The sequence below is a fragment of the Eublepharis macularius genome, chromosome 2, assembly GCF_028583425.1.
Source record: "Eublepharis macularius isolate TG4126 chromosome 2, MPM_Emac_v1.0, whole genome shotgun sequence".
NCBI lineage: Eukaryota > Metazoa > Chordata > Lepidosauria > Squamata > Eublepharidae > Eublepharis > Eublepharis macularius.
In genome coordinates, this window is record NC_072791.1 from 130,458,127 (window position 1) to 130,469,370 (window position 11,244).

The following is an 11,244-nucleotide window of genomic DNA, read 5'->3' on the forward strand; positions in this document are numbered from 1 at the left end:
TACCTCTAGGGTCATCTAGTCCAACCCCTTGCACAATGCAGGAAATTCACTGCTACCTCCCCCCAACTACCCCAGTGACCCCTGCTCCATTCCTGGAAGATGTCAAAACACCTCCAGGATCCCTAGCCAAACCAGCCTGTCGAAAACCACCACCGGACCCCAAGGTGGCAATGGGCACCACCCTGGGGATGTAAGAAGGGCCACGAAAACCAAGCACTGATGTAGCCCTTCCTGCCTTCCCTCTCATGATCTGCCCAGGTTCACAGAATCAGCTTTGCTGTTATATGGCCATCTAGCCTCTGCTTATAAACCTCCAAAGAAGGAGAACCCACTACCTCCCGAGGAACCGTGTTCCACTGAGGGACCGCTCTTACTGTCAGGAAGCTCTTCCTAATGTTTATCTGAAAGCTCTTTTGATTTCATTTCAACCCATTGGCTCTGGTCCAACCTTCTGGGGCAGTGGGAAACAACTCCGCTCCATCCTCTGTATTGCAACCCTTCAAGTACTTGAAGTTGATTAGCATATTGCCTCTCAGTTGTCTCCTGTCCAGGATAAACATTCTGAGCTTCTTCAACCTTTCCTTATAGGACTTGGTCTCCAGACCCCTCACCATCTTCGTTGCCCTCCTTTGGACATATTCCAACACGTTGTCTATATCCTTCGAAAAATGTGGTACCCAAAACTGAATACAATACTCTAGGTGTGGTCTAACCAGAGCAGAGCAGAGTGATACCATCACCTCCTATGATCTGGACACTGTGCTTCTGTTGATACAGCCCAAAACTGCATTTGCCTTTTTAGCTACCACATCACACTGCTGACTCATGTTCACTGTATGGTCTACTAAGATCCCTAGATCCTTTTTGCACATACTACTGTCAAGATAAGTCTCCCCCATCCGATAATTATGCTTTTGATTTTTCCTTCCTAATGCAGAACTTTGTATTTATCTCTGCTGAAATTCATTTTGTTTGTTTTAGCCCAGTTTTCCAGCCTGTCACGATCATCCTGTATCCTTACTCTATCTTCTCTATCTATTTGCCACCCCTCCCAAATTAGTATCATCTGCAAATTTAATAAGCATTCCCTCTATTCCTTATCCAAATCATTTATAAAAATGTTGAACAGAACAGGTCCCAGTACCGATCCCTGAGGAACTCGAATTGTCATTTTTCTCCAAGAGGATGAGGAACCATTAACTAGCACTCTTTGAGTGCGATCTGTCAACTAAGATCTACCTAATTGTCATAGGATCCAAACCACATTTTACCAACTTGTCAACAAGGATATTATGTGGAACCTTATCAAAAGCCTTACTGAAATCAAGATGAACTATGTCTACAGCATTCCCGTGATCCAGCAAGGTAGTAACTTTCTCAAAAAAAGAGAGAAGGTTAGTCTGGCATGACTTGTTCTTGAGAAACTCGTGCTGAGTTGCAACCCTATTGCGCCAAAATGGTGTATTTCATATCATTTTAGAAATCACATAGATCTATTCTCTTTTATTACTCATAGCAAGGTATGAACAGGATGGAATTAGGAGTGAAGTGGTGGTAGTACATCATAAGACTATACCATGTCCAGATAAATTATGCTTGGGCCTTGGTTCCCTGAGTAATCTGCTGTCCTCTGAGATATACAAATGTTGAAGTGGGGAATATATGATCAGTAAAATGGCCTTTTAGGGAGAGTTGACAAGTGAGTTTTGCTTCACATTCAGTATATGACTGTCATATTTGAGGCTGAGCAGGAATTTCTACCCAGCTCACAGTGGTTGATTACTCTGAGATCTGATTGGTTGTTTAGTTGTCTTTCCCCATATTAATGTCTAATTTGGTTCACTTGCCTAACACAATCTGAAGAATCTCGTCTGATACTAGCATGATCTAGTATACATTATTTACCCCTTCCCTCTGTATACTGTGTTGCCTGGATTAATTGTGTGGGAAGTTAATGTGTGAAGAATCTTGACCAGGAGCAGAGGATTAGATTTGATTTGATACTTTAACAGTACTGTCCTAAGCAGAGTTACATCCATCTAAATCCATTGATGTGGGATTCTACTGAGAATATCCTTTCCAATCATATGGACCAGAGGGATTGAATATTACTGTTTCTTATAGAAGCCTGCTTTTCTTTTAAATTCTTTTCTTTCTGAAGTGCCCCTTGTTTTCCAACATATTTTGCTATTTTTTCATAACCACTCAGAATATTTGGTTTCCACTAATAAGCACTCCTTTGGGGAAACAGAGAACATGTAATCCAGTTAAGCAAGGATAGTAAAGAACAGGCTCACTTGTCCAGAAATGCTGGAAAACTAATACACAGATGTCTGCAATATAGAAATGCTTTATTTCAAGTCTGCCATTTACAACATGACAAAATGTATCACCACTGACTGTGTAAAATCCTCCCTGCAAAGATGGCAATAAGACAAGCAGGATTCATTTGCTCCCAGGGTTCAGGAGCATTCGTGGATAATCAACACACAGATTTTCAGTGAGATTCTAGGCCTGTTGTACATATTCAAGACTTCGAGCCAGTCCCAACAACTCCAATAATTTTAACCTCTCTCTTTCTCATTTTGCCACAGACCCTAGAAAACAGGGGGCAGGTTAGCTGAACTGTTCTGAGAAAGCCATTTCATATGAACCTCGCTGCACGTGTGTGTATTTGAAGTACCATGTTTTAAAATCTTCACAAATAGTCTATACTAAAATAAATGCAGCAACCAAAAGTATAAGTATACTACCACAGATAAAGTGTGACAACATCTTGTTGGGGAAACAGCGATGTAGTGTGGTTTGACAATTACAGCTCAGTCCTATTGACAGAATTGCTGCGCAGAAGAATTGACAAGTAATCTCCTGACAGAGATTAGGAAGGGCTTTACTTGTTTGTAATACAACCAGTTCACTCTTGCAAATGCTTCCTCTTCATAGCTTCCCCTCAAAGAACTATATATATATATAAAAGAGCCTTTCCTGACCTTGAGAACATCTACTTTTGGAATCTTTTATATACCCAATATCTATTAGAGAGGTTACATGCCAGAAGAAATGTCCTTTGGCAACCTTTTTTGCTGAGAAGAATTTTGCAAAGTGAGGATCAGGATGGCTGTTAATGCATCATGAGAGGGAAGGAACAGAGAGGAGGGAGCATACTGCAGGTGCCTGTCCGTTACACATCCCCCTAAACTGCTTGGAATGCATGTACAGGAAGAAGTCTGGTGTCAGAAAACAAAAAGGCAGATGAGAGATGAAGTTTGTTGGACAGACATACTGGGAACAAGCTGAATCCTTATATTGTTGCCAGCCCTTAAGGGTGTATCTTGGTCCCTTGGGGAGAGAAGCAGCCATTGTGCCAAGCAAAATTCTCTGATGTGCTGCTAAGGTAGCCACTTTGGAAAATTCCTGGAGAAATGCCTGACTAGAAAGATTTTGGGAAGGACAATCTATGGAGATGAGATACCATAGAGTCTGCCCTCGGAAACTGCCATTTCCCTAGGGGGACTGATCTCTGTATTTATTATTTACTTACATTATTTATAGTCCACCTTTCTCACTGAGACTCAAGGCAAATTCCATTGTGTAAGTCAATACAATCCACAGCTGGGACATTTAATAAACAATGCAATATGGTAGGCCAATGCAAATTTGCAGAGATTTTAAATCTGATACAGAGCTGAAACAGAGCATAAGCAATTAAACCTGATTTTAAATAGCGTAGAAATTACCCACTAAGTCCATACTTACTGCAACAGATAGTACGCAGTAGTATAGGCTATAGTCCCTATCCTTTTACCAATACATCTCTGAACCATTTTCTTACAGTACAGCCTTCCTACCTGTGTAAAAAAGTGGTCCTGAATAATTTAGTTTTGTGGAAAGCCAGGAGAGTGGGAGCCCTCCTAACCTTATCAGGCAGGCCATTCCATAAAGCAGGGGGGGGGGGACAGAGAATGTGCATGTATGGGCAGTTGTTGATTTTGTCTATTTGCAAAGGGGCACCTGCAGAAGTCCCTGTTCAGATGAGCAAAGCTGCCATGGGGAGTATAGGGAGAGAGGTGGTACCACAGATATGGCTGTAAAGGGCTTTGAATGTGATAGCCAAAACCTTTAATTGAGGCCAGTAATTGATGGGCAGCCAATGGAGTGACTCTAGAATGGGAGTAAATGCATGCTCAGTCTAGCTCCTGATAATTGAGCTGCGGTGTTCTAACCCAACTGGAGTCTCTGAGTGGAGTTTGAGGGAAGGCCTATTTTGAACTATGTAGAACGCATTACAGTAGTCTAACCTCAATGTTACCATACCATGGATTCAGGCGCCCAGACAGACTGCGTCAAGTTAGGGGGCCTTCTTCTTTTAAGCTGGTAAAAGGCACTTTTTGCAGTTGTACTGCTTCTCTAGCAGCAATGATGGCTCCAGTTTAAATGGGTCTGCAAGGGTTAACAATCCCAAGTAGGGAGTACAACATCCTTAAATGTCTCTGCCTTCCCAACCAATATCACATTGGTCTTGTCTGGGTTGTTTCCATTTGTTCACTTTCAGCCATTTCACCACAGCTGTCAAGCAGCGACTCAAGACCGCTGCATCACCAGGGAATTTGGACAGAGATGTAGAACTGGATGTCATCTGTATATTTATCTCCAATTTCATAGCTCAATTTATTGAGGTTGGATAACATGAAGGATAAGACTGCGCCCTGTAGAACCCCATAAGATAATTCTCACGCTGAAAAGAGCTTATCTCCAACAGCAACCCTTTGAATCCATTCCATGAGGAACAATTTAAACCACTCTAAGGCACATCTGCATATACCTGCCTCCAAATGCCTCAACAGGATGTCATGGTCAACTGTATCAAAGGCTGCAGATAGATCCAAGAGAAGCAATACAAATGCATGGCAGACAAAAGTCACTGGAGTCATCTTCAACCCATAGCCTGGCCTGACTGGAAAGGGTCCAGAGTGTGAGAGTTATCTAAAAAGACCTGGAGTTGGTCTGCTACTGCTCTCTCAATCACTTTGCCGAGAAACAGTAGATTAGAGACTAGGCAATAATTTTTGTCAAGGGATGGTTTTTAAAGTAGTGGGCAGGTAGTTGCCTCTTTGAGTGGCTGCCAGAAGATGCCTTGAGTTAGTGACTGATGTATGATAGACATCAAAGGCTCATTTATGTGGTCTTTAGGGGATTTTAGCAGGCAAGACGAGCAAGGATCCAATACACAGGTGATGGCCTTCAAAGATGCCAGAATCCTGTCAATATTAATCTCTGTAACTGGGTCAAAATATAGTCTGGAGATCAACTGTAATTTCAGAACAACTCCAGGGGGGTTGGTTGTGCTGCTGTTTAGTACACATGATGGGCAGGGGTTGCCTACATGTGGACTAGAGAGAGAAGCTGGGTGATAGGTTCCCTATGTCCAGGGCAAGGACAAAGCTGTTATGTTTATGCAGGAAGCAGCATTCAATGATAAAGTTTTCTTTAGATTGTACCATTTCAGGTTGTCAGTGGATATTGCATGTTAGTATGATGTAAGATGAAAATTGCCCACTGGGATCAGGTACAAACTAGGGAGATGTTTGTACAAACCTGGGTCAGTCCAGATTAAGAACATTAATGTTCTGGTCCCCCAAACTGATGATCTGGTTAATATTGAATCCAGTGCATGCTTTGCTGCAATCTTATTTCTAGAGATTCTATACATAAAGCAACAGAACTGATACTATGTATGCAACTTTTTCCAAGAGACCACTTTGGCCAAAAGGAAGAGCAAGGCATGCTGTAATTCACAGTTGTGCCAGAACCTTATTTTCAGTGTGATCAGTTTATACATGTACTATATTGCTGTGCTCTCCCTGTTCAATACATTTGAACTTCTGCTTTTGGTGTCTTCTGTATTCTTAATCAAATGTAAATCTGTATGTGAGAAATTCTCTGTAATTTGCATCTTTAAAAGGTCAGGGGACAAACTAGGCCAAAAAGTGCTCAAAATAAATATGAATTATAATGTGATCAGATCCATTAAATGGAATAGGGCAAAGCAGTTTTTTTTTGAGGGGGGGAACAGTTTTCAAAACTAGTTCTTTCATAAATTTCTTTAATAAAGTTGGATCATATCAACTTTTCTAGTGGTGCAAGAGGAAATCCATGTGGAAAAAAATCACGTAAGATGGAGCTACAGTGAATTGGATGAGTTGGTCTCTCCTGCCTGGACAGCCAAAAATCTGATAGGATCCAATCCTCAGTACTTCCGTGGTTGTCTTTTGATAGTGAATAAGCAGTAGTACATTAGTTTGCGAGTGGGTTGCTGCTGGACCAGAATGTTTTGAAAACTGTTCCCCCCCTCCAAAAAAAACTGCTTTGCCCTGTTCCATTTAATGGATCTGATCACATTATAATTCATATTTGTTTTTGTTTTTGTCCTGCATCTTTCCCTCTTTGATGCCAATCTCCACACATATCCTACACACTGATACTTCCTTTCTCTTGCACTGAAGTTCATGTGTTGTTGTTTTTTGCATAGCATTGAATCTGTGCAATTCTAATCATTCAGTGAATGATTAGAGTGATACCGCTTGTTTCAGTATCAAGTTGGTGCAACGATAAGCCTAGTTTCAAATATTATTTTAAGCTTTTAAAACTGTAAGATAACAAATACATAAATTCACATGTTGTTAATAGAAAATGTAGTACTGTTCTTACACAACAAGTTGGGTTGGCTGTAACAGCATATTAAGGACATATCATTCCTTTTTAAAAAAAATAATTTTATTGGATGGGTCAATATATAATCAGATTAAACCACAAATACAATCCGTTTCAATTCCCCTAGATATATTTCCCCACCCCCTCCCCTCCCCCCTTTCCCTGTTGACTTCCAATAGCACTCCAACCCCCCGTTATTAATATCCCATAGTTTCTATACTATAGTTGTTCTTATCTCGTTATTGGTAAATATCTTAACTATATCTTATCCTACTTAGTATCATTAAAACCCTTCGAAAGACCATAATTGTCCCTTAACATCCCATTTCTTTTCCATATATTTTTTCAGCTCTTTCCAGTCTTCCAAAAATATTTTTGGATCTTGATCTTTCAAATTTCTTGTTAATTTGTCCATTTCAGCCATGTACAATTTCCTTGTCCATTCTTCAATTTCAGGTATTTCTTCTTTCTTCTAATATTGAGCATATAATATTCTTACTGCTGTTATCATATAATATAACAATGTCTTGTCATTTCTACTGACATCTCCTAAATGCAAAGATAATAACAACATTTTTGAATTTTTAACAACATTATACTGGAGTATCAAGGACATCTCGGCACATATTTTAGTCCAAAAGTCTCTAGCCTTGCGACAAGTCCACCACATATGAAATAGAGAACCTTCATGCTCCTTACATTTCCAACACTTATTAGATAGCTGTTTATTGGCTATGGCTAATTTTTTCGGTGTTAAATACCATCTATATAACATTTTATAGCCATTCTCTCTAATACTGGTACATGTTGATATTTTTAACGTGTTTTTCCACAACTGTTCCCATGTTTCCATCGTTATTTCATTATTACAATTTATTGCCCACTTTACCATCTGCACCTTGACTATTTCATCTTCTGTAAACCACTTCAATAACAATTTATACATTTTAGAAATTGCTTTATTATGATCTCCTAGCAAAAGTTCTTCGAATTCTGAATTCTTAATTCTAAAGCCTGTCTTCCTTTGATCTGAGTCAAATAAGTCTTTAATTTGTCTATATTATAACCAACCATACTTAAATGGCAACTCCTCATTTGATTTAAGTTTTACCTCCTTATCTACTACTTCTGTTAAGTCCTTGAGGGTAAGCCATTCTCTTCCTTTGTATTCTAAATTTGGGTTGATCACCTCAGCTGGTATAATCCACAGTGGTTTCTTCTGGTCTATAAATTTTTTATACTTTAGCCAAGTCAACAGTAAATTTCTTCTCAAATAGTGGTGTTGGAACATAGCATCCATTTTGTATTTATCGTACCATATATATGCATGCCATCCAAAAAGTTTATTATAGCCTTCCAAAGTTAATAATTTATGATTGGTTAAGGACACCCATTCTTTTAACCAGACTAGACATATCGCTTCGTGGTAAAGTCGAAGATCAGGTAACTGCATTCCACCTCTTTCCTTAGCATCACAAAGTACTTTCATCTTTACTCTTGGTTTTTTTCCTGCCCACACAAATTCCGATATTTTCTTCTGCCATTTTTCAAATTGTTTTTTGTCTTTAATAATTGGTATTGTTTGCATTAGGAACATAATTCTGGGCAGCCCGTTCATTTTAACTGTGGGAATCCTACCAAACCACGATAAGTTTAATTTATTCCATTTTAACATATCTCTTTCAATTTGTGTCCAGAGCTTTTCGTAGTTATTCTTGAATAAATCAAGATTTTTGGCTGTCAGCTCTATTCCCAAATATTTAGTCTTATGTACCACTTCACAATTTGTTAGTTCACTCAGTTCCTGTTGCTTCTTCTTGGTCATATTCTTGGTTATTATTTTTGACTTCTTTTTATTTATAAAAAATCCTGTCAGATCTCCAAATTCCTTAATTTTATCAAGTAATCTTGGCAAAGTTTGTAATGGATCTTCTGCTATAAACATCACATCATCTGCAAAAGCTCTCATAAGAAGATCCCTTTATTTTTATTCCTTTTATGTTGTCATCATCTCTAATCTGCCTTAGTAATATTTCTAAGAACATAACAAATAACAATGGTGATAGTGGACATCTTTGTCTTGTACCTTTCCTTATTTCAAACTTCTCTGTCAGGTCGTCATTGACAGATTGTTGCTCTTTGTTCCTTATATATTGTTCTTACTGCTTCTATAAACTCTTTACCTAAGTCCATCTTCTTCATTGATGCGAACATAAAGTCCCAGTTCAAATTGTCAAAGGCCTTCTCTGCATCTGCAAAGAAAAAGCCAACTTCTTTATCTGGTCGTTTGTCAAAATATTCAGTGGCATTTATAACCACTCTCAAGTTGTCCTTTAGTTGTCTGTTTGGTAGGAATCCAGCCTGGTCCTCTCCTATAAAGTCCATTAACCATATTTTAAGTCTATCTGCTAATACTCTTGCCAATATTTTATAGTCGTTATTTATAAGCAAAATTGGTCTATAATTTTTCACATCTGTCAAGTCTTGTAATTCTTTCGGGATCAAAGCAATGCTCGCTTCATTCCATGTATCTGGAAGTCCTTTTCCTTGAAGTATATCATTCATTATATTTTTTAATATCGGTACAAGGTCTTCCTTCATTACTTTATAAAATTTAGCTGTGATCCCGTCCGGTCATGGTGCTTTTCCAATCTTTGCTGCTTCTATTTCTTGTATAATTTCTATTGCTTGTATAATTTCTTCCTCTGTTACTGGAGCATTCAGTCTCATATTTTCTGGTATCTTTGGTAAATCTGTTTTTTGTAAATATTGATCTATTTCTTCCAAGTTTACTGCCTTCCTTTGAAATAGTTTCGCATAATATTTATAAAAGGCACGTTTAATTGTTTGTTGGTCTTTCAATTCTTTTCCTTCCTCTATTATCCTATTAATAATTTTCTTCTCTTTTTTCTTTTTCAGTTGCCAGGCTAGGTACTTTCCTGGTTTGTTTGCTCCTTCAAATGACTTCTGCTGAAGTGTCTTTAATTTCCATTCCAATTCCTTGTTACTAATGGCTCTTACTTGTTCTTGCAGTATTTTGATCTCTTGTCTTATTGATTTTTTTGCAGGTTTTTTCTTTAATTCCTGTTCTTTTTTATCCAATTTCTGCTGTATCTCTTGTCACTTCTCTTGCTTTCTTTTCTTATCCTTATTGTTTAATGAAATTAAATTTCTTCTTATTACTGCCTTATATGAATCCCATACCATCTGGGTTGAAACTTCATTGTTGTTATTTATTCGGAAAAATTGCTTTGTCTCCTCTTTTAAATATTTTATATTTTCCTGATTTTGCAATAAATCCTCATTTATTCTCCATCGTAGTTTTTTCCGGCCCATTATAGCTTTCCATAATATTGGATTATGGTCTGAACTCACCCTTGGCAAAATTTCCACTTTTTTTGTCCATAAAGCTAGCTCTTTTGATGTCCAAATCATGTCTATTCTTGAAAAAGATAAATGTCTCGTGGAGTAATATGTTAAGTCTTTACCTTTAGGGTTTTCTTTTCTCCACACATCCTCCAGCTTTTCTTGCTGTACTAGTTCAAAAAATACTTTTGGTAGTTTTCCAGATTTCTGTTTACCCCCCCTTTAACTTCCTGTCCATTTGTAAATCCGCAACATCGTTGAAGTCTTCAGCCATTATCATCTGGTCATATGAGTCTTGATCCAATTTATCTATTATTTCCCTATAAAACTGGTCCTTTGCACCATTGGGTGCGTATAGACCTATTATCAGTGTTTTTTTTGCATTTACATTGATTTCCACAGCCAAATACCTTCCATTCTGATCTTGAAAAATTAATTTAGAGTCTATGTCTTCTTTAATATAAATTACTACTCTTTTCTTTTGTTTTGACGATGCTACATATTCTTTTCCCAATTGTTTATTTTTTAAATATTTACAGCGCAATCCTATGGCCGGCCCCAACGCCGGCGCAGCCGCACCGGCGGTGTGGTGGCGGCGCCGGGCCGGATCCTGTGCCAGCAAAGTGTGGCCGCAGCAGTGCCGGCAGCGCTGGAGAGATGCAAATTGGGAGAACCAGAAAGTGTTGTGGGTGGGTCAGATGCACGGCCGCTGCCAGGCTCAGCCAAAGGGCGCTGTTCCTGACAAGCAGCAGGGGGAGGGGCCAGGAAAGGCGCAGCCTATGGGCAGCATGCGATCCCGGCCAGGCCCCAGAGCAGCAGGCAAACCGCGCCCATGCTGGCAGACTGCCTCGGCTCGGGTGGGGCTCGCAGTTGGGAAAGAGAGGGTGGGCGTGGTCCAAGAAGCCTCTCCCCCGTTTGCCCAATGCAGCGCCAAGTCCGTGGTGGCCGCGTCCAGAGAGGTTGGCATGGGACCGGCAGGCACCCTGCCATGAGGAATCCAGGGCAGCAGCCAGTCTCCAGCAGCAGGGAACAGTTACCAAGTGGCGCCGAAGGGGAGGCTTGGCCTGAAGCCACCACCAAGAGGCAGACACAGCGGGCCTGCCCCCCCGTCCCCATCCCAAGGCAAAGACCACAGACACCCGTTGCACAGAAATCAGCCTTTATTAT